This window comes from Symphalangus syndactylus, chromosome 17, assembly GCF_028878055.3.
Source record: "Symphalangus syndactylus isolate Jambi chromosome 17, NHGRI_mSymSyn1-v2.1_pri, whole genome shotgun sequence".
NCBI classification, from domain to species: Eukaryota; Metazoa; Chordata; class Mammalia; order Primates; family Hylobatidae; genus Symphalangus; species Symphalangus syndactylus.
The window spans coordinates 84,870,703-84,893,375 of record NC_072439.2 but is presented as its reverse complement, the minus strand read 5'-3'; positions in this window follow the sequence as shown (position 1 = coordinate 84,893,375).

Genomic DNA, 22,673 nt, shown 5'->3' with positions numbered 1-22,673 from the left:
AATAGAAGTTGATTTGGTCATGGTTCTGGAGGCTGGGAAGTCCAAGATGGAAGGACCAAATCTGATGTGCATCTTCTTGCTGCATCGTAACATGGTAAAAGGCATCACATGATGCGAGGACACAGAAGAGAGAGCAAGAGGGGGCCCACACTTGTAATAATAGCATTAATCCATCCATAAGGGCAGAGCCATCATGACCCCATTGCCTCTTAAAGGTCCCACTTCTCAACACTGTTGCATTGTAGATTAAGTTTCCAATATACGGTTTGGGGGACACCTTCCAACCATAGCGTCAGGAGAGGGAGGAACCCCTGGAGGCAATGTGGATACTGCCTACCCCAGGTGCCTACCGTCAAGGTGCACATTGTGGAATTAGTGATTTACTTTTTGGAGGGAACTTGGGCAAATAAATTCCAGTATACATACTAAGAGAAGTGGATTAATAGGAAAGTATACAAGGGATGATGAGAGCAAGGCCCTTTCCAGCCTGCTTCCAACCCTGCCCCAGGTGTAGCACCTCCTCAGGAGCACAGCCTCCCAACCCCTGGTGATGAAGGTCCATTGACCACAGGGGCTGGTGTTGACCCATTGGTCTACGGCACTGACGTCACGGCTTCACCTTCCTAAAAGAAAGTAGCCAGGATGGCTCCAGCCCCTACCCAATCTACCCCACCTTTGTTCTTCTCACACTTTTCTTGCTTTGTAAGTCCTAGATCCCCCCTCTGGACTCCTGTTTGCAGCTCTAAGCTTGAAGGCCAGGAAGGTCTGAGGACACAAATACATGAGCCACTCCTTCCTGACCCGGGACTTGTTTCTCTAGGATGATTTGCTGTGAGGTTTCCCTCTGCCCACTAAGTAAAAGAAGTATAAACTATAAAAAGGGATGGAAGCAGAATCTCTGCCAATGAAAAAAGAGTTTCATTTTATAATACTCCGGCCTCTTCCTCATCAAGAAGTCCCTTCACCCCACCTTAGTGCCTCCAAGAGATGCCAATTTTGGTGAAGTGTTGGCAGGCATAAAGAAGAGATGTTTAGGCCGGGCGCCATGGCTTACACCTGTAACCCTAGCACTTTGGGAGGCTGAGGTGGTTGGATCACCTGAGGTCAGGAGTTTGAGACCAGCCTGGCCAATATTGTGAAACCCCGTCTCTGCTAAAAATATAAAAATTGGCCAGGCATAGTGGCGGGCTCCTGTAATCCCAGCTGTCTGGGAGGCTGAGGCAGGAGAATCATTTGAACCTGGGAGGCGGAGGTTGCAGTGAGTCAAGATCGTAGCACTGCACTCCAGCCTGGGCGACAGAGTGAGACTCTGTCTCAAAAAAAAAAAAAAAAAAAATGTTTTATTTTGTTTTTAACTTAACTAGTTTTATATTAAGACCAAGATTGACTACAGATAAAATTGTGAAATAAATTCTGTTGTCAAAATTCTAAATCTCTTTTGCTTTCCAGATATTCCCTCACACTGTCCTGGCAAACTTTCTTAAGTGCTCACGTATCCTTCTAACTTCCTCCTATCTCCACCAGCCCTACCACCCCACCCCACCCCACCCCAACATGCTTTGGCTGACCCCAACAATGTTATTCACTCACTCAATTCCATTTTTTTTTTAAACAGAGTCTCACTCTGTCACCGAGGCTGGAGTGCAAACCTAACCAACTAAAAACAAAGTATGAATCCCTGCCTGTCACCCACCAGACCCTCAAATTGTCTCCTTCCTCCCATATCGAAGCCTCTTGTGATTTTTTTGTTTCTTTGTTTTTTATGGTTTTTTGTTTTTTGTTTTTTGTTTTTTTCTGAGACAGAGTGTTGCTCTGTCGTCCAGGCTGGAGTGCAGTGGTGCTAACTTGGCTCACTGCAACCTCCATCTCCCAGGTTCAAACAATTCTCCTGCTTCAGCCTCCTGAGTAGCCGGGACTACAGGTGTGTGCCACCCTGCCTGGCTAATTTTTTGTATTTTTAGTAGAGATGGGGTTCCACTATGTTGGCCAGGCTGGTCTCGAACTCCTGACCTCAGGTGATCCGCCTGCCTCAACCTCCCAAAGTGCTGGGATTACAGGCGTGAGCCACCGTGCCCGGCCTGTTTCTTTGTTTTTTAGGGACAGTCCTCCCTCTGTCACCCAGGCTGGAGTGGTATGCAGTGGTGCCATCATAGCTCATTGAAGCCTGAAATTTCTGGGCTCAAGTGATCCTCCTGCCTCAGCCTTCCCAAGTAGCTGGGACTACAGGCGCGTGCCACCATGCCAGGCCACTTTTCCCTTCATTTTATTAGAGACGAGGTCTTGCTATATTGCCCAGGTTGGACTCCAGCTGCTGGTCTTCAGCAATCTTCCTGACTCCCCAAGTAGCTGGGATTAAAGGTGTGAGCCACTGTGCTAGGCAAGCCTCTAGTTTTGATTTCAAAAACTTTGCAGGTATCCTTGACCCTTCTCTTTCCTTCACCTTCTGTACACTGTCCATCAGCAAGTCTTGCCAGTATTGGCTTTAAAATATATCCAGAATCCAAAATCCAATCACTTCTTTTTTTTTTTTGAAACGTCCTCGCTCTGTCGCCCAGGCTGGAGTGCAGTGGCACGATCTCGGCTCACTGCAGCCTCCACCTCCCGGGTTCAAGCAATTCTTCTGCCTCAGCCTCCTGAGTAGCTGGTACTACAAGCGCCTGCCACTACACTGGCTAATTGTTTGTATTTTTAGTAGAGACAGGGTTTCACCATGTTAGCCAGGATGGTCTCGATCTCCTGACCTTGTGATCCACCCGCCTCAGCCTCCCAAAGTGCTGGGATTACAGGCGTAAGCCACCGTGCCCTGCCGTACCAATCACTTCTTACATCTCTACCACTACCGCTGCAGTCGAAGCCTCTCTCACAAGCTACAGGAGGCTAGCAGTCCTCTCTTCTGGCTCCCTGAGTCCATTCGTTGAAACACAGGTCAGATCACATTGCCCTTCTGGTAAAAACCCCTTTTGAGGGCCTCCTGCTTTGGCCTTCAGAGACCTGCCTGTCTGGTCCCCATATTCCTCCCTCCTCGCAGGTCCTGCTTCCCTCCCCTTGACCAACCACAGGCAAGCGACACCAACTTGCTTCTGGTCCTCGACGTTAACTTCTCCAGACCTTATGTCTCACTCCTCTTCATTCAGGGGACAACACAGAGAGGCCTTCTGGGGTTTCCCTACCTAAAGTAGACCCACCCCGCATGCCTGGTCACTCTTGTCTTACTAACCTGCTCATTTTCATCATACATTCAGTCACTAATGGAAAGGATCTTGTTTCTTTTCTGCTTCCCAACTGTCCTGTAAGTTTCATGATGGACAGACGGAGGCAGCACAAGGGAGTGGCATGTTTCAGCCGGTGGTGGCTGTGAGAATGTGCCATACAGACCTCCAACTACAGGACGTGTCATTGGCCAAGGGCCCCAGCTGCTGTGCTTTGAAAGCTATTGCCAGCCAGGCACGGTGGCTCACACCTGTAATCCCAGCACTTTGGGAGTCCGAGGTGGGCAGATCACGAGGTCAGGAATTCAAGACCAGCCTGGCCAACATGGTGAAACCCCATCTCTACTAAAAATACAAAAATTAGCCGGGTGTGGCCAGGCATGGTGCCTCATGCCTGTAATTCCAGCACTATTGGAGGCTGAGGCAGGTGGATCACAAGGTCAAGAGATCGAGACTATCCTGGCCAACATGGTGAAACCCCATCTCTACTAAAAATACAAAAATTAGCTGGGTATGGTGGCACACGCCTGTAGTCCCAGCTACTCGGGAGGCTGGGGCAGGAAAATCTCTTGAACCCAGGAGGCAGAGGTTGCAGTGAGCCAAGATAGTGCTGCTGCACTCCAGCCTGACAGCAGAGCAAGACTCTGTCTCAAAAAAAAAAAAAAAGGTCAGCCAGGCATGGTGGTGCACACCTGTAATCCCAGCTACTCAGTAGGCTGGGGCAGGAGAATTGCTTGAACCTGGCAGGTGGAGGTTGCAGTGAGCCAAGATAGTGCCACTGCACTCTAGCCTGGGTGACAGAGCGGGACTCGATCTCAAAAAAAAAAAAAAAGAGAGAGAGCTATTGCCACGTTTGCCCCAAAGCCACAAGCATCTCCCACAGGCAGCTCCCAGACGATGACTGAGCATGCAGGGATACTAAGGTGAAAATTCCTGGGACACACAGCGCTCATCTGACAGCTGACTTTGGCTCAAGGACTTCTCAATTGCCAGAACTTCCTCAGACTGCACAGCAGAAATGCTTCTGCCCACTGCTCCTTCCCTTTCCCCTTCACGCAGGTTCAAGCTGGCATCATGGTTTGAAAACTCTCCAGCACCTTGGCTCCCTCACCATTTTCTCCCACAGACTTTCCCCCTGACAACGTCTGGCATGGTTAATCCCACCTTGGAATCTTTTTCTTAAAAGTCCCTGACTAACATAAGTGGTGCTGAAAGTGGCCCAAGAAAAGAGGCAGTAAGAAGGGGATTTGGAACTGGCTCACCCATCACCCAGCAGATGAGGGAATACTGTCCTGGTTGATAGGTGGACACAGTCCCTGGACCTGGGTGGCAGCTCAGTTGCTAAAGATGTCATTGGTGGTGACCTGAGAAAAGATGCTTTTGGAGGGGAATGTTGTGGCAGGTGTGATTTCACAAGCATTTAACAGTATGGGAGAACAATGCCTACTGAGACAGCAGAATGGGCTGTCCTACTAAATTGTGTTGATGGCCCTGCAGGGGAATAACAGAGACTGAGGGCTGTTAACAAGCAGTAAATCACCAAGTATGAGAGTAGGAGAGCCTTGGGGGCAGCTTACAAAACAGGCATTCTCTTCCACAGTGGCAAGACAGACTCGGTTTTGAACAGCTGATCAAAAATCTAATTGCAAGCTGGGCTTGATGGCGCATGCCTGTAATACCAGTACCTTGGGTGGCTCAGATGGGAGGACTGCTTGAGCCCAGGAGTGTGAGACCAGTGTGAGCAACAGAGAGACTCCTGTCTCTACAAAAAGTTAAAAAATTAGCTGGGCATGGTGGTGCTCACCTGTGGTCCCAGCTATTCGGGAGGCTGGGGTGGGAGGATAGCTTGAGCCCAGGAGATCAAGGCTGCAGTGAGCAGTAATCTCACCACCGCACTCCAGCCTGGGTGACAGGGCAAGACCCTGTTTCAAAAAAAAAAAAAAATTGCAAGTCTACAGAGCCTCAAAGAGATTTGAGTGTCCAGTGCAGGCAGGTCTGGTATACAAAGTGCAGGGCCCTGGTGGGGAAATCCGGGATCCTGAACCATAGTGCAGGGGCACTGAGATGGATTCCACCAGTGATATTTGACTCTGCAAAAGCCCAGAACCTCTGGGATTTCAGATGTAGCCCAGCCTTCCCTAGTTCGTGCTAGCACATCAGTTTTCTGGAAGATGCTACTGAAGCCTCTCTCACAAGGCAAGAGGTGACCCCTCAGGAGTTGCCTCACCTCCTCTCCTCCTTGCCAGGCTGAGAACTAGGATTAAAATGCAACTGAACACATGCTGGGCCTGATTGAGGCAGGAGAATAGGGAAATTGGGGTTAGCAGGGTTTCAGCAAGTGCAGCCAGTGTGCATGGGCAGGGGAACAGCAGGTGCAGCCAGTCCGAACTGGCAGGGGAACAGCAGGTGCAGCCAGTCCGCACGGGCAGGGGAGCAGCAGGTGCTGCCAGTCCGCACGGGCAGGGGAACAGCAGGTGCTGCCAGTCCGCACGGGCAGGGGAACAGCAGGTGCTGCCAGTCCGCACGGGCAGGGGAACAGCAGGTGCAGTCAGTCCGCACGGGCAGGGGAACAGCAGGTGCAGTCAGTGCGCATGGGCAGGGGAACAGCAGGTGCAGTCAGTGCGCATGAGCAGGAGAGCCGCAGGTGCAGCATATAGGTCACATCCTCGCTCCCATGACAACAAGCCACTTCAGCCCTCCACTGGCCGCCGGCCAGTCCTTCATGGGGTGTGGCCAATTGGAGGCCTCTGAGGGTTTCCTAGGGGTTTTGCTGGGTTCTTTCTAGCTTAATAAAAAAAAAAAAAAACCCTAATTGAGGGGGCTCTTCAGCAACTGCTTGCTCGAGCCCACTCCCACTCTGTGACTGTCTTCAATAAATCTGTGCCCACTATTTGTCCAATATGCCAAGAACCTGGACATCACATTTAGAACTTTTTTTTTTTTTTTGAGATGGAGTTTTGCTCTTGTCACTCAGGCTGGAGTGCAGTGGCGTGATCTCAGCTCACTGCAACCTCCGCCTCCCGGGTTCAAGCGATTCTTCTGCCTCAGCCTCCCGAGTAGCTAGGATTACAGGCGCCCAACACCATGCCCAGCTAATTTTTGTACTTTTAGTAGAGACGGAGTTTCACCATGTTGGCCAGGCTGGTCTGGAACTCCTGACCTCAGGTGATCCACCCACCTCGGCCTCCCAAAGTGCTGGGATTACGGGCATGGGCCACCGCACCTGGCCACATTTAGGACCTTCTATCTGGTAACATGATAAGTAGGGGAAGAGACTACACACACCAAAAATGGCAAGAATCCGCTGGCACGGACAGGCTGGACCCAGGTGAGTACTCCTGGGGTTGGATTTTGAAGGTGCTTGGTCAATAGAGCCAAACGGTAAATCTGGGTGCTCAAGAATTCACTGACCTGAGGGTAGATTCTTGAACATGGTATTTAACCCCCAGTAGGAACTCCAGGGAATGTACACTTGCTTTGAGATGGCTCTTAGAAGCCTGGAAGAAATGATAGCCAATTCTAAGCAAAGCAGAGATGCCTGAGTGGCCCTGGCAGACGGCAGAGGAAGGAATAAGGAGGTTGAGGAGAGTGTTGAATGGATGTATTTTAATAAGGTCAGAAGACAGGCTAGAGGATTGTTTTCCATGGGAGGACTTAGGATACATCTTTTATCAAGGCCGTCAGAGGGGTGCTGGCATCCCCGAGCACGTTAGTGTGGCTCTCTTTTATAACACAGATGGTAGGAGAGCGGTCCCAGAACTGGGACTGTGGGAATGATGGGTCCCCTGAAACAAATCCAGGCGGCAGCATTTAGCATCACAAGCCGGGAGACTGTCATTACCATAACAACTGGCAAGGTAGAGGGGCATCCAAAGGAGTTTGGTTTGCAGGACTGTGGGTGTGGTTAACGGAGCAGGGGCAAAATACAGGGGCAGCCAGCATGGGTCCTGCTTAACATCTAAAGCAACAGCAACAACAACAGACAGTGGAGAGGCAGGAGGCTAAGGGCGGTCACTCCAATAAAACACCACGATTCCTTGCTCGGTTTCCAGAACCGAGTCAATTTTTAGATCTGGAGCCCACTGCCGGAAGAAGTGGCTGGTCTCCAGGAGGAAGAGCCTGTGAAGATTCTTCCTCTTCTTCCCCCAAAGGGACTTGAGAGGAAAAGTTTTACTTCTTTCACACCACAACAATCAACACGGGGCCGGGCGCGGTGGCTCACGCTTGTAATTCCAGCACTCTGGGAGGCCGAGGCGGGCGGATCACGAGGTCAGGAGATCGAGGCCACGGTGAAACCCCGTCTCTACTAAAAATACAAAAAATTAGCTGGGCGTGGTGGCGGGCGCCTGTAGTCCCAGCTACTCGGAGAGGCTGAGGCAGGAGAATGGCATGAACCCAGGAGGCGGAGCTTGCAGTGAGCCGAGATCGCGCCACTGCACTCCAGCCTGGGCGACAGAGCGAGACTCCGTCTCAAAAAAAAAAAAAAAAAAAAATCAACACAGAAAACTGCTGTGATCAAATGTGTATGTTTCTCCCCACCCTCAAATACCAAGCAAGCTATCAGTTCTGCAGTGGACACCAGATGGGTTCCTTCAATTCAATTCAGACACTATCTGGAGACAGCATCAGATCCCATGTTGTACCCGAGCGAGTAAGAAAAACGCCACACTTTGAGATGAATTCAGAGTCCTTTATTAGCCAGCAACCGAGAGACGGCTAATGCTCAAAATTCTCTCGGCCCCAAGAAAGGGGCTTGATTAACTTTTATATCTTGGTTTAGGAAGGGGGGGGGTCTAGTTAAAACAATTTTACAGAAGTTAAGTAGTCAAAAAGTTAAAGGGATAAATGGTTACAGGAAAGTAGACAGTTCCAGGTGCAGGGGCTTTAAGACTATTACAAGGTGATAGACGCAGGGCTTTGGGCGTTATCAATCAGATGAATTCTTGGGGACTGCAGATATAGCTCGCCACAGTATCTTATCAGTTAATTGCATTCTTGGATGTGTTGGGAGTCAGCTTGCACAAGTTAAATCCTTGGGGAAGGGGTGCCAATGAAAGAGCCAAGATGGAGTTTGTCTGGTTCTCTTAGCTAAGGGAGAAACAAGGCCAGGTGAATAAGGAAAAAACAACGTTGGGCATTACACCCACGGGTTGAGGGCTCACTCCCCAAGACTGCTCCCCACCCGCTCTGCACTTCTGATGCCAATTGCAAGCCCTGGGTTATTTTGCCTGTACTTTTGACCCACCAGCTAAAAATCAGGGTTTCCACAACTCCCTCCTCAGGTTCTATTAATTTGCTAGAGTGGCTTCCAGAACTCCGGGAAACACTTTTACCAGTTTATTATAAAGGACCTTTTATTTTATTTTTTTTTGAGACAGTCTTCTTCTGTCACCCAGGTTGGACCACAGTGGTGTGATCACAGCTCATTGCAGCCTTGACCTCCTGGACTTAAGGGAACCTCCCACCTCAGCTTCCTTTTTTTAATTTTTTATTTATTTTTATTATTATACTTTAAGTTTTAGGGTACACGTGCACAACGTGCAGGTTTGTTACATACGTATACATGTGCCATGTTGGTGTGCTGCACTCATTAACTCGTCATTTACATTAGGTATATCTCCTGATGCTATCCCTCCCCCCTCCCCCCACCCCATGACAGGCCCCGGTGTGTGATGTTCCCCTTCCTCTCCAAGTGTTCTCATTGTTCAATTCCCACCTATGAGTGAGAACATGCGGTGTTTGGTTTTCCGTCCTTGCAATAGTTTGCTGTTCTACCTCAGCTTTCTAAGTAGCTGGAACCACAGGGTCCCACCACTAAGCCCAGTTAATTTTTTTTTTTTTTTCTTTGAGATGGAGTCTTGCTCTGTCACCAGGCTGGAGTGCAGTGGCACCATCTCGGCTCACTGCAATCTCCGCCTCCTGGGTTCAAGCGATTCTCCCGCCTCAGCTTCCTGAGTAGCTGGGGTTACAGGCGCCCACTACCACACACAGCTAATTTTTGTATTTTTAGTAGAGACGGAGTTTCACCATCTTGGTCACGATGGTCTCGATCTCTTGACCTCATGATCCGCCCGCCTTGGCCTCCCGAAGTGGTGAGATTACAGGCGTGAGCCACCGTGCCCGGCCAATTTTTTTTTTTTTTTTTTTAAATGGGGTCTCACTACATTGCCAGGCTGGTCTCCAACTTCTGGTCTCAAGCAATCCTCCTGCCTAAGCTCCCAGAGGGCTGAGATTACAGGTGTGAGCCAACGCGCCCGGCCTTCAAAGGATATTTTAAAGGATACAAATACACAGACAGATGAATAGATACATAGGGCAAAGTCTGGAAGGGTCCTGAATGCAGGAGCTTCTGTCCCCATGGAGTTGGGGCGCACCACCCTCCAGGCACATGGATGCATAAGCCCGTATATGTTTGGCTATCTGAAAGCTCCCAAACCTTGTCCCTCTTGTATTTTTACAAAAGCTTTCTTGTGTAGACATGATTGATTAACATTGGCAATTGATGATCAACTTAACCTTCAGCCCCCTCCCTCCCTGGAGGTTGCAGGGTGGGACTGTGATTTATAATAATGTTTTGTGACTCTAAATGTCTCAGAATGGAATCACCTGTGACAGGTGACACGGCCTACCATGAAACTGCTGACCCCTAAGTATATGTATGGTGTTCTGAGGTGAAGATGCCTGCTGTGGCCAGGCACCCCTGAGACCTGACAAGAGAGCGGAGCTAAAAGACAGCTGAGTTAACAGCTAGGGACGCTCCTGTGGAGGACCATAAAAACTGCAAAGAAACTGACCATGGCTAAGATGCCTGCAGAAGCTCTGCCGATATGCTGAGGCCTCTTTTCCATGACGCAATGGACCCCACCCTGGCGGCATTCTGAGAAAAACCAGCCCCGAGGGTTGTTAGTCAGCTTGCTGGTCTCCTGAGCTACTTGCTGTGGTTCCTCCCACTCTCTCTTATTACTTCCTGTGTGTGTGTTGAGTATATTTGCATGCTGGTTGGTGTGTGAAACTCTTGCAATAAACCGTGAATTCGTAGGCACTTAAGTGGCCATTGAGTCACTGTGAAAACTCTTGGGTCCCCCTGTTGGAGTTGGCACAATTAGGCTAATTCAAACCTGAAGCAAGAAAGACCGAAAGTCCTAACCTTCTTGTAATCTTGCCTCGGTTCTTCCAGTGATCAGCCCCCATCCTGGAGCTACCTAGCAGCGGCCAGCCATCATTCAGTTCATTAGCATACAATAAACTGTCACGGTGGAGATCCTAGGGGTTTCAGGAGTTGTATGCCAGGAAATAGGGACAAAGGGCAATACATATTTCACAGTATGGCAGGACCTATGGCCATTTATTGAGTGACTGTACACCAGAAAAAGGAAAGAATCACGTGTTTCGAGCACTATTGGATACAGGGTCTGAGCTGACATCGATTCCCAGAGACTCAAACTGTCATCATGACACTCCTGATAAATTCTGGGCTTATAGTAACCAAGTAGAAAATGGAGTCCTCACGCCGGGCACTGGGGCTCATGCCTGCAATACCAGCACTTTGGGAGGCCGAGGCGGGCAGATCATGAGGTCAGGAGTTCGAGACCAGCCTGACCAACATGGCGAAACCCCATCTCTACAAAAAATACAAAAATTAGCCAGGCATGGTGGTGTGTGCCTGTAATCCCAGCTACTCAGGAGGCCGAGGCAGGAGAGTCGCTTGAACCTGGGAGGCAGAGGTTGCAGTGAGCCGAGGTCACACCACTGTACTCCAGCCTGGGCACCAGAGCAAGACTCCGTCTCAAAAAAAAAAAAGAGAAATGGAGTCCTGGCTAAAGGCTGGCTCGTAGTGGGCTCCTTGATTCTGTGGACCTATTCAGTGGTCATTTCCACAGTATCAATGAGCAACAAGAATTAATATATTTGGCAGTTGGAATAACCTTCACATTGGGTGCCCAGTCTGTAGAGTAAGAGCTATTATCATAGGAAAGGCCAAGTAGGAATCACTGAAATGCCTTCTTCCTTGTCTCCACCAAGATGGTAAATAAAAAATATATTCTGGAACAGATGGTGGGAATCAGTACCATCATTAAAGACCTAGAGAATTCCCAGTCATCTCTCCATATTCATTAGTCTAGTCCCTGTGGAAATAGGATGAACCCCAGTTTGTAGATTCCTACAAACATAAATAGCAGGCTGATTGCAGATGCTGTGTCTGATGTGGTATCATTGCTGGAGCAGATTACGGAGGCCTCTGGGACTTGGTATGCAGCCATTGATTTGGAAAATATGTTCTTTTCCATTCCAACTAAAAACAGCATCTAAACCAATTCTCATTCACATGGAATGGACACCAGTATTCATTTGCAGTTTTGCCTCAGAGCTTTGTTAACTCTCCTGTCCTCTATCATATAGTCCAAAGAGATCGGCACCACACAGGCATCCCATCGGGACAGTACTCTGATCCGTGACATTGACATTATGCTAATTGGACACATAAGGAAGAAGTGGTTAGTATGCCGGAAGCCTTGGTGAGATACGTATGTTCCAGGAGGTAGAAGATTCAGGGATTGACTGCTTCTGTGACGTTTTTAGGGGCCTAGGAGGTCAGAGGCTTTCCAGAATATCCCTCCCAAATTACATATTTTTTTGCATCTTGCATCCCTTCCACAAAGAAGGAAGCACCAGAGGCTGGTAGGCCTCTTTGGGCTCTGGAGGCTACGTTTCACACCTGGGAAAATTCCTCTGGTTCACTTACCAGGTGACATAGAAAGTTACCACTTTTGATGAGGCCAGAGTTAGGAAAGAGCAGTACAGCAGGTCCAGACCACAGTACAATCAGTCCTGCTGCTTGAGCCAGGTAGGCAGACCTTACGGTGTTGAAGGTGTCAGTGGTGAGAAAAGGTGCAGTATGGAATATCTTGCAAACTCCAGCAGAAGAATCATAACAGATCCCAGATGTTTTCAGCAAGGTCAAGGCCGTGCTGCCATTTGTAGCAGACAGATATATACCCTTTGAGAAATAGCTCTTGACATGTGACTGGGTCCTGGAACACTGCCCATTTTGAGGTAGATTCTGTCAAACCCACTAAGTAATAAAGTCAGGTGGGTTCAGCAGTAGTCAACTGTGAGAAGGAAATGGTACATCCAGGATCAAGTACATGCAGGACCAGAGGGCATGAATAGGTTTCTTGAGAAGGCAGTCCAGCCCCCATGTCACCCACCAGAGTTGTATCAGTGCCCCTCCCCTAGCTTTCACCGATTTTATTAGGGGGCCAGCAGGGCAGAACAGGTAAGAAGCTGAAAATGGAAGAAAAGCACAAATTGGTTTACACACAAGTGGGCTTGGTTTGTTGGTGTAAGCCAAAAGCGGGCAGCAGCTGTATTACAGCCACATTCAGAGATGCCCCTGAAACACAGTGGGGAAAGAAAATCTTCCCGATGGGCACAGCAGCAAGCAGGACACTGCAGGAAAAGTGGTGCGGGATGAGAAAAGATTCTTGGACAATGCTGTGGCCTGGTCATCTGGCCAAGGGTCTGGAAAAAAAGACTGGAGCATCACAGACAAGGAGGTCTGGGGTAGAGGTATGTGGATGGACATATTAGAGTAGATATGAAGTGTAAATATTTTTGCATCACATGTTAATGTCCACCAGAAAGTATCCACCATAAAAGAGTCACTGAACAAACAAGTCAGCAATTTTTTTTTTTTTTGAAACAAGGTCTCACTGTGTCACCCAGGCTAGAGTACAATGGCATGAGTATAGCTCACTGCAGCCTCAAACTCCTGGATGGAAGCGATCCTCCTGCCTCAGCCACCTAAGTAGCTGTAACCACAGGCATGCACCACCACACCCAGCTAATTTTTTTTTTTTTTGAGATGGAGTCTCACTCTTGCTCAGGGTGGAGTGCAGTAGCGTGATCTCAGCTCACTGCAACCTCTGCCTCCCGGGTTCAAGCAATTCTCCTGCCTCAACCTCCCAAGTAGCTGGGATTACAGGTGCTCGCCACCAAGCCCAGCTAATTTTTGTATTTTTAGTAGAGACAGGGTTTCTCCATGTTGGTCAGGCTGGTCTTGAGCTCCTGACCTCAGGTGATCTGCCTGCCTCTGCCTCCCAAAGTGCTGGGATTACAGGCATGAGCCACCGTGCCCGGCCCCATCTAATTTTTTTAATTTTGTAGAGATGAGGTCTCACCATGTTACTTGAAATCCTGGACTCGAGTAATCCTCCCATCTTGGCCTCACAAAGTGCAAGATTACAGGTGCGAGCCACCACACTTGCCCTAAACAAGCCAACAAATTAACTCAGCCAGTGAGTTAGCTAGGCTTTGTCATAAATGACAACAGTATTTGTACAATGTGCGTGTGAACGGATGAACATGGTGGCATGGCTTCCCACTTGCCAAGGCCAGTCTAGCTATTGCAAATTAAAACCACAATGAGCTATCATTCCACAACCTCCAAAATTGATACAATTTAAAAGATGGGCAATACCAAGTATTGATGACGAAATGCTGTTCATTGCTGATAGAAAAAAGATACAATCATTATAGACAACGTTTTTGGTGGTTTCTTGTGAACTTAAACATATAACTATCCAAACCCTTTCCTGTAAAAGATAGTAAATGTTTTACATTTTGTGGGCAGATGGTTTCTATGGCAACTATTCCACTCAGCTCTTGTAGCATGGAAGCAACTACAGACATGTAAAAAAATAGGCTTGTCTATATTCCATATTCAGAAAAGTTTATAAAAATAGGTAGGTGGGCCGGGCGCAGTGGCTCATGCCTGTAATCCCAACACTTTGGGAAACTGAGGCGGGCAGATCACGAGGTCAGGAGTTCAAGACCAGACTGACCAACATGGTGAAACCCCATCTCTACTAAAAATACAAAAATTACCCAGGCGTGGTGGCACGCACCTGTAATCCCAGCTACTCAGGAGGCTGAGGCAGGAGAATCACTTGAACCCGGGAGGCAGAGGTTGCAGTGAGCTGAGATCACACCACTGCACTCCAGCCTGGGTGACAGAGTGAGACTCCTTCTCAAAAAAAAAGAAAGGGAGCTGGGCTATGAGCTCTAGTTTGCTGTTCTCTTACCTAGAAATTCAACAACTAGGTATATATGCACAATAAATGGGTACATATGTCCACAGAAGGAGGCGAAAAATACTCATAATAGCTTTATTCAAAATCATCCAAACCTGGAAGCAATCCACAGGTATATCATCAGGCAAAGAAATTGTGGTATTTTCTTTCATTTTCTTTTTTTTTTAAAGACGAAGTCTTGCTCTGTCATCCAGGCTGGGGTGGAGTACTGTAATCTGGCTCACTGCAACCTCTGCCTCCCAGCTTCAAATGAGTCTCCTGCCTCAACTTCCCGAGTAGCTGGGATTACAGGCGCCCGCCACCATGACCGGGTAAGTTTTGTTTTTTTAGTCGAGACTAGGTTTCACCATGTTGGACCAGGTCGGTCTCGAATTCCTGACCTCAAGCAATCCACCCACCTTGCCTCCCAAAGTGCTGGGATTACAGGCGTGAGCCACTGCGCCGGGCCATTCGATACAATTTAAAATGTGCATTGAAACCTCACTATACAGCTTTCGCTGTAAATCAGATAGGTGAATCAGAGTAGATTTTCCCATATTTTATCCAGAAGGAACATGGCCCTGTTGTGTCTACCGTCGTGGTATTTTCATGTAACAAACACATAAAACATGAATAAAATTCAGGCGTTATGTTAAGTTAAAGAAGTCCACCACAAAAGAGTTTATTCTGTGTATCAGTTATCTTTTGCTGTATAACAAATCACCCCAAAACTTAATGGCTTAAAATAACAGCTATTTATTCAGCTCATGATTCTGTCGGTCAGCAACATGGTCTGGGTTTGCTAGGGTTATGTGTTAGTCAGTGTTCTCCAGAGACAAAACCAATAGGATATACATAGATATATGAGAAGGGATTTATTAAAATTGGCTCGTGTGATTATAGAAACTGACAAGTCCCACGGCAGGCTGTCTGCAAGCTGGAGAGGACCCCAGGATGCTTCGTGGCATGGGTCAGTCCAAGTCCAAAGGCCTGAGAGCCCAGGGCAGGAGTGCAGGGGATGAGAGGGGACTGATGTAAGTCCTGGAGTCCAAAGACGGGAAAGCCAAGAGTTCTCATGTCCCAGGGCAGGAGAAGTATGTATGCCAGCTCCAGGAGAAAGAGAAACCAACTAGCTTTTCCTCTGCTTTTGTTTTCTCTGGGTTCCCAGTGGATTGGATGGTTGAGGGTGGATCTTCCTCACTTAGTCCACTGAGACACACATGCCAGTCTCCCCTGGAAACACCCTCATAGACACACCCCAAAATAATGTGTGATGGTGAATACTGAGTGTCAGCTTGATTGGACTGAAGGATACAAAGTATTGATCCTGGGCGTTTCTGTGAGGGTGTTGCCTAAGGAGATTAACATTTGAGTCTGTGGGCTGGGAAAGGCAGACCCACCCTTAATCTAGGTGGGCACAATCTAATCAGCTGCCCACACAGCTAGCATGTAAGCAGGCAGAAAAATGTGAAAAGAGAGACCGGCTTAACCTCCCAGGCTACATCTTTGTCCCGTGCTGGATGCTTCCTGCACTCGAACATCAGACTCCAAGTTCTTCAGTTTGGGAACTCGGACTGGCTCTCCTTGCTCCTCAGCCTGCAGATAGCCTTTTGTGGGACCTGGTGATCGTGTGAGTTAATACTTAATAAACTTCCCTTTATATATATATATATATATATATATTCCACTAGTTCTGTCTCTCTAGAGAACCTGACTAATGCATAATGCTTTACCAGTTATCTAGGTCTTCTTTAATCCAGTCAGGCTGACACCTAACATTAACCAACAAAAGCTGTTCTTCTGATCTTGGCCAGGTGCACTCATGCATCTGCAGTCATCTGCTGGGTCAGCTGGTGCTGGCTGGTACAACCACCAATTTATGGGAAATGTAAAGGACAGATGACCATATTCAAAGAGACCAAGAGGAGACAGTAGCAAAATCTGAACTTTAGGGAACCAGAGAACAATTTAAATTCTTTAAAAAAAAGTAGTCAAGGGAATTAAAAGAGAGATAGAAGGGCCGGGCGCGGTGGCTCACACCTGTAATCCCAGCACTTTGGGAGGCCAAGGCGGGGGGATCACGAGGTCAGGAGTTCGAGACCAGCCTGGCCAACATAGTGAAACCCCGTCTCTACTAAATATACAAAAATTAGCCTGGCGTGGTGGCACACACCTGTAGTCCCAGCTACTCGGGAGGCTGAGGCAGGAGAATCGCTTGAACCTGGGAGACAGAGGTTGCAGTAAGCCAAGATTGCGCCACTGCACTCCAGCTTGGGCAACAGAGCGAGACTGTCTCAAAAAAGAAAAAGAGATAGAAGAATCTATAGATTGGGAGAGTCACAAGAAATTCACCAACCAACTGTAAAGGTTGGACCTTTTTTGGAAGGTGGTTCGAAAAAACTGCAAATAATAAATTTTATATAAAGTTAAAAAGAAAGAAAAAAATAGTCCAGTTGGGGTGGCTCATGCCAATAATTCCAATACTTTGGGAGGCTGATGGGGAAGGATCACTTAAGCCCAGGAGTTAGAGGTCATAGTGAACCATGATCATGCTACTACATTCCAGCCTGGGCTACAGAGTGAGACTCTGTCTCAATTTAAAAAAAAAAAGAAAAAGAAAGAAAGAATACTCATAAGGCAATTAGGGAAATGCAAAAACTAAGTATATTTGATAATATTAAGCAATTATTGTTAATACTTTTAGATGTGATTATGATATTGTGATGTTTTTTGTTTTTTTTTTTTGTTGTTAGAGACAGGGTCTCACTGTGTCACCCAGGCTGGAGTGCAGTTGTGTGATCATGGTTCACTGCAGCCTTGACATCTTGAGCTCAATGATCCTCTCACCTCAGCATCCCAAGTAACTGGGATTACAGGTGAGCACCACACCTGGCTAATTTTTTAAATTTTTTTGTAGAGACAGAGTCTCACTATGTTGTCCAGGCTGGTCTTGAACTCATAGCCTCAAGTGATCCTCCTGTCTTGGCCTCCCAAAGTGCTAGGATTACAGGTGTGAGCCACCATATCTGGCCTTGATTATTTTTTAAAGAGTTATTAATTTTGAATATACACATGCTGAAATATTGATGGATGAAATTAAATGATGGTTGAAATTTGCCTCAGAAAAATCTGATAGGAAGTGGTGATAGGTGGGATATAGATGAAAAAGGTTAATCGTGAGTTGATAATTATTAAAATTGTATAATGTGTACAGGGATTTATTATATAATTCTACCCACTCTTGTAATGGTAAAGCTTTTCTATAATAAAAGGTTTTTTAAACCGGGGGAGAAAAACTCATATGCATGAGAGAAAAAGTCTTGTCTTTGCTTGATGTTGTGTCTGCTGTGATGGCAGGAGCCACTGCAGCCTTCTTTTGACACTCGCTGAAAATGGCAGAGCAGGATAGGAAGCACATGGCCGCATCCTTGGTGATAACATTGAGCTATTGAGTTAACCAGTCCTGGAAACACCCCACCTTCTATCCTTGTTATGTGAAATAAATGTCCCTCATTTTTAGTTGGATGTTCTGTGGCTTACAGGCAAAAACATCTTAACTGACATGGGGAACAACAAAAAATTTGTAGGATTAACAGAGTCATAGAGCTTAATTTAAAATGATGAGATTGATGATAAGGAAAATGCCTGGGCCTTTTTTAGGCATTAGAAAGCTGAGCTGGCATACATTTGTTTTCAGAATCACTGAACCCTGCTCTATTTTACAAAATGGATTTTCAGAAGATCAGAGAGACTCAGAGCACTTCCATTTATTGAGGAATATATATATTTTTTAATTTAGGAAAGCCAAAACAATGTTTCAAAAATGGTGATATATTTTACATGTTGACATGTAACAAAATAACATTTTGACACAAAAACGACAATGCAAAGTTGTGGCTATTCGTGGGATAATTATAAGATAAAAATAAAATGTCAATTCATGGCACAGTGTAGGGAGCGTGGTCCTGCACTGAGGCACAGGTTCAAATTTCTGTCCATCTGATCACTGTGTTGCTGGGACTATATGAATGACTTCATTTGGAGAAGGTTTAAATTTAAAACCCTTTTTGAATGCAAAGTCTGGGTTGACAGCCCTTCTGGACCTCCTGGTCTTTCCTGCAATAGGCCTAAGAATAACTCACATGTGTGTATCACTTTATAGTCTTCAAAGGTCATTTGAAGGCCTGGCACAGTGACTCACGCCTGTAATCCCAGCACTTTGGGAGGCCAAGGCGGGCAGATCACCTGAGGTCAGGAGTTCGAAACCAGCCTAGCCAACATGGCAAAACCCCGTCTCTACTAAAAATATAAAAATTAGCCAGGCATGGTGGTAGGCGCCTATAATCCCAGCTACTCGGGAGGCTGAGGCAGAAGAATCACCTGAGCCTGGGAGGCAGAGGTTGCAGTGAACCGAGATTGCACCACTGCATTCCAGCCTGAGCAACAGAGCGAGACTCCATCTCAAAACAACAAAAAAAGGTCATTTGACATAACTTATTTAATCTTCACAATGACCCCGTGAAGTAACAGAAATACAAGGTGCTGAATATTGCACTGGGGTTCCCAGCTGAGGGAGTTGATGGAAGCTGAAATCCAGACTTGTACTCGACTTACCATGATGTGTATCCTGTCCTGAGTTTGCCTGTTCCAGGAGAATAAGGAACTTTTATATAATTTTCCCAAAGAGACATAAGCAAACAGCAGTCCTGATGACATAATACATATGTAAACATCTTTATCACCATTAAAAAGCATGTCAAATTGTACTGGTACAAAAACAGATGCGTAGGCCAATGGAGCAGAATAGAGAATCCAGAAATAAAGCTGCACACCTACAATCATCTGATCTTCAACAGAGTTGATAATAATAAGCAATGGGGAAAGGACTCCCTATTCAATAAATGGTGCTGTGATAACCGGCTAGCCATATGCAGAAGATTGAAACTAGATCCCTACCTTTCTCCATAAACAAAAATTAACCCAACATGGATTAAAGACTTAAATATAAGATCTAAAACTATAAAAGTCCTAGAAGAATACCTAGAAAATACCATTCTGAACATCAGCCTTGGCAAAAAATTTGTGACTAAGTCTCCAAAAGCAATGGCAACAAAACCAAAAATTGACAGGTGGGACCTAATTAAACTACAGAGCTTCTACACAGCAAAAGAAACCATCAACAGAATGCACAGATAACCTACAGAATGAGAGAAAATATTTGCAAATTAGGCATCTGACAAAGGTCTAATACCCAGAATCTATAGGGAACTTAATTCAACTAGCAAAAGACAAATAATCCTGTTAAAAATGGGCAAAGGACATGAACAGACACTTCTCAAAAGAGGACATACATGCAGCCAACAAATATATGAAAAATTTCTCAATATCACTAATTGTTAGAGAAATACAAATCAAAATCACAATGAGATCCATCTTGCACCAATCAGAATGGCCATTATTAAAAAGTCAAAAACATAACAGACAGTGAGGTTGTAGAGAAAAGGGAATGTTTATACACTGCTGGTGGAAATGTAAATTAGTTCAGCCACTGTGGAAAGCAGTTTGGAGATTTCTCAAAGAACTTAAAACAGAACTACCATATGACCCACCAATCCCAGTACTGTGTATATACCCAAAGGAATATAAATCATTCTACCAAAGAGACACACACACTCATATGTTCATCACAGCACTATTCACAATAGCAAAGATCCAGAGTCAACCTAGATGCCCATCAACAGTGGACTGGAAAGGAAAATGTGGTACATATTTACAATGGAATACTACACAACCATAAAAAAGAAAGAAATCATGTCCTTTGCAGCAACATGGATGCAGCTAGAGGCCATTATCCTAAGTGAATTAACACAGGAACAGAAAATCAAATACCACATGTTCTCACTTACAAGTGGGAGCTAAACGTTGAGTACACATCTATACAAACATTAGAACAATAGGCACTGGATACCTTTAACCCAAGTGCCTAGAGGAGAGATGGTGGGAGGGAGGCAATAGCTGAAGAACTATCAGGTACTATGCTCACCAGGGTGATGGGATCATTTGTATGCTAAACCTCAGCAACGTGCAATATACCCATATAAATAACCTACACGTGGCCGGGCGTGGTGGCTCACGCCTGTAATCCCAGCACTTTGGGAGGTCGAGGTGGGCGGATCACCTGATGTCAAGAGTTCAAGACCAGCCTGGACAACATGGTGAAACCCCGTCTCTACTAAAAATACAAAAATTAGCTGGGTGTGGTGGCCGACACCTGTAATTCCAGCTATTTGGGAGGCTGAGACAGAAGAATCATTTGAACCCAGGGCGGAGGTTGTAGTGAGCTGAGATCGTGCCACTGCACTCCAGCCTGGGCAACAAAGAGCAAAACTCCGTCTCAAAAACAAAAACAAAACAAACAAAAAACCCCACAAACCTGCACGTGTACCCCCGAACCTAAAAGAAAAATTAGAAAAAACCCCAGCATATCAAAGTCCTTCAATACATATAATGCTGTAATGGGTCATTCCTTTGGGCTTTAGTTTTATCCCAGATATACCTATTGAACACCCAAGAGGCTACTCGGGCTGTTCCACACTTCTATTGGAGCAATTGGGAGGATGACGGATCACTAGAAGTGCCCTTGCCCCAGAAATTGGAAATAATCATGCCTGCTTTAAGACAGGATCAGTGGATGGAGTTACAGAGAGAACAGCACACCCGCTTCTAACTCTGTACCTCCACTTCCACTTCCTCCCCCCCAGGATTTTCTTCAATCACATTCAAACATTACTTCATGTTAAAGTCAAGTCTGTTTCTTGTAGAACTTTGCAAAGTGCAGAAAATTATTAAGAAGTAATGTTGAGGCCGGGCGCGGTGGCTCACGCTTGTAATCCCAGCACTTTGGGAGGCCGAGGCGCGCGGATCACGAGGTCAGGAGATCGAGACCACAGTGAAACCCCATCTCTACTAAAAATATAAAAAATTAGCCGGGCGTGGTGGCGGGCGCCTGTAGTCCCAGCTACTCGGAGAGGCTGAGGCAGGAGAATGGTGTGAACCCGGGAGGCAGAGCTTGCAGTGAGCCGAGACCGCGCCAGCGCACTCCAGTCTGGGCGACAGAGCGAGACTCCATCTCAAAAAAAAAAAAAAGAAGTAATGTTGAGAGGAAGTGGCAGAGTATGAAACACAATTCTACCTCTCGGAGACAAAACCATATGGAATGTCAAAAAATATATATATTTACAGTGAGGAAACCTGGCAGACACCAATTTAATCAAGTGATAAAGTTAACATCAGCAGTCATGGAACAAACTCACATTTTGTAGCTCCAGATATGATGCACTGAAATGGGTATGACATCACTTTTGTGGTATTCCTGCCCAAAGGGAGGAATCTAATTACCTAAATCTAATAACCTAAATCTAATCATGAGGAAATACCAGATGAACCTGTTAAAGAAAAATTAAATTGGAGGCCACAGTTTGGATATTTCCCTAGGCCAACAACCCAGAGCCATGTGTAGTCAAAACCTAAACTATCCTGATTTCCCTGAAAATGCTAGCTCTAACCATAACACACTTTTTCTTCCTTGTCAGCGTAACAACATTAAGCCAATACAAACAAGCTTATGCAGCTTTATTTGCACAACAGAGATCAATGTACTTCCTCATTTAGGAAGCTGCACAGAGGTCTCTAGTTTGGGAACTGTTATTTTGTATGCTCAATAATCTTTTTAAAAATTTAAATTTGATCTGATTTTATTTTTGACAAACCCAAATTCAAGGATATTGTACAAAACAACTGGCCTGTGTTCATAAAAAATGTCAGCATCATCAGCATCTTTTTAAAAACAGAGGAATCAGGCTGGGTGCAGTGGCTCACACCTGTAATCCCAGCACTTTGGGAGGCTGAGGTGGGCGGATCACTTGAGGTCAGGAGTTCGAGACCAACCTGGCCAACATGGTGAAACCCCCATTTCTACAAAAAAGAAAGAAAAAAAAAAACTAGCCAGGCGTGGTGGCATGTGCCTGTAATCTCAGCTACTTGGGAGGCTGAGGCACGAGAATCACTTAAATACAGGAGGCAGAGGTTGCAGTAAGCTGAGATTACACCACTGCACTCCAGCCTGGGTGACAGAGTGAGACTTCATTTCAACAACAACAACAACAAATAATAATAATAATAAAAACAAAACAGAGGCATCATTACAAATTAAGTGACCTAAGAGTCAATGCAATGTGTACTACAGTGTTTTCTTTTTCTTTCTTTCTTTTTTTTTTTTTTGAGATGGAGTTTCGCTCTTGTTGCCCAGGCTGGAGTGCAATGGCATAATCTCGGCTCACTGCAACCTCCACCTCCTGGGTTCAAGCGATTCTCCTGCCCCAGCCTCCCTAGT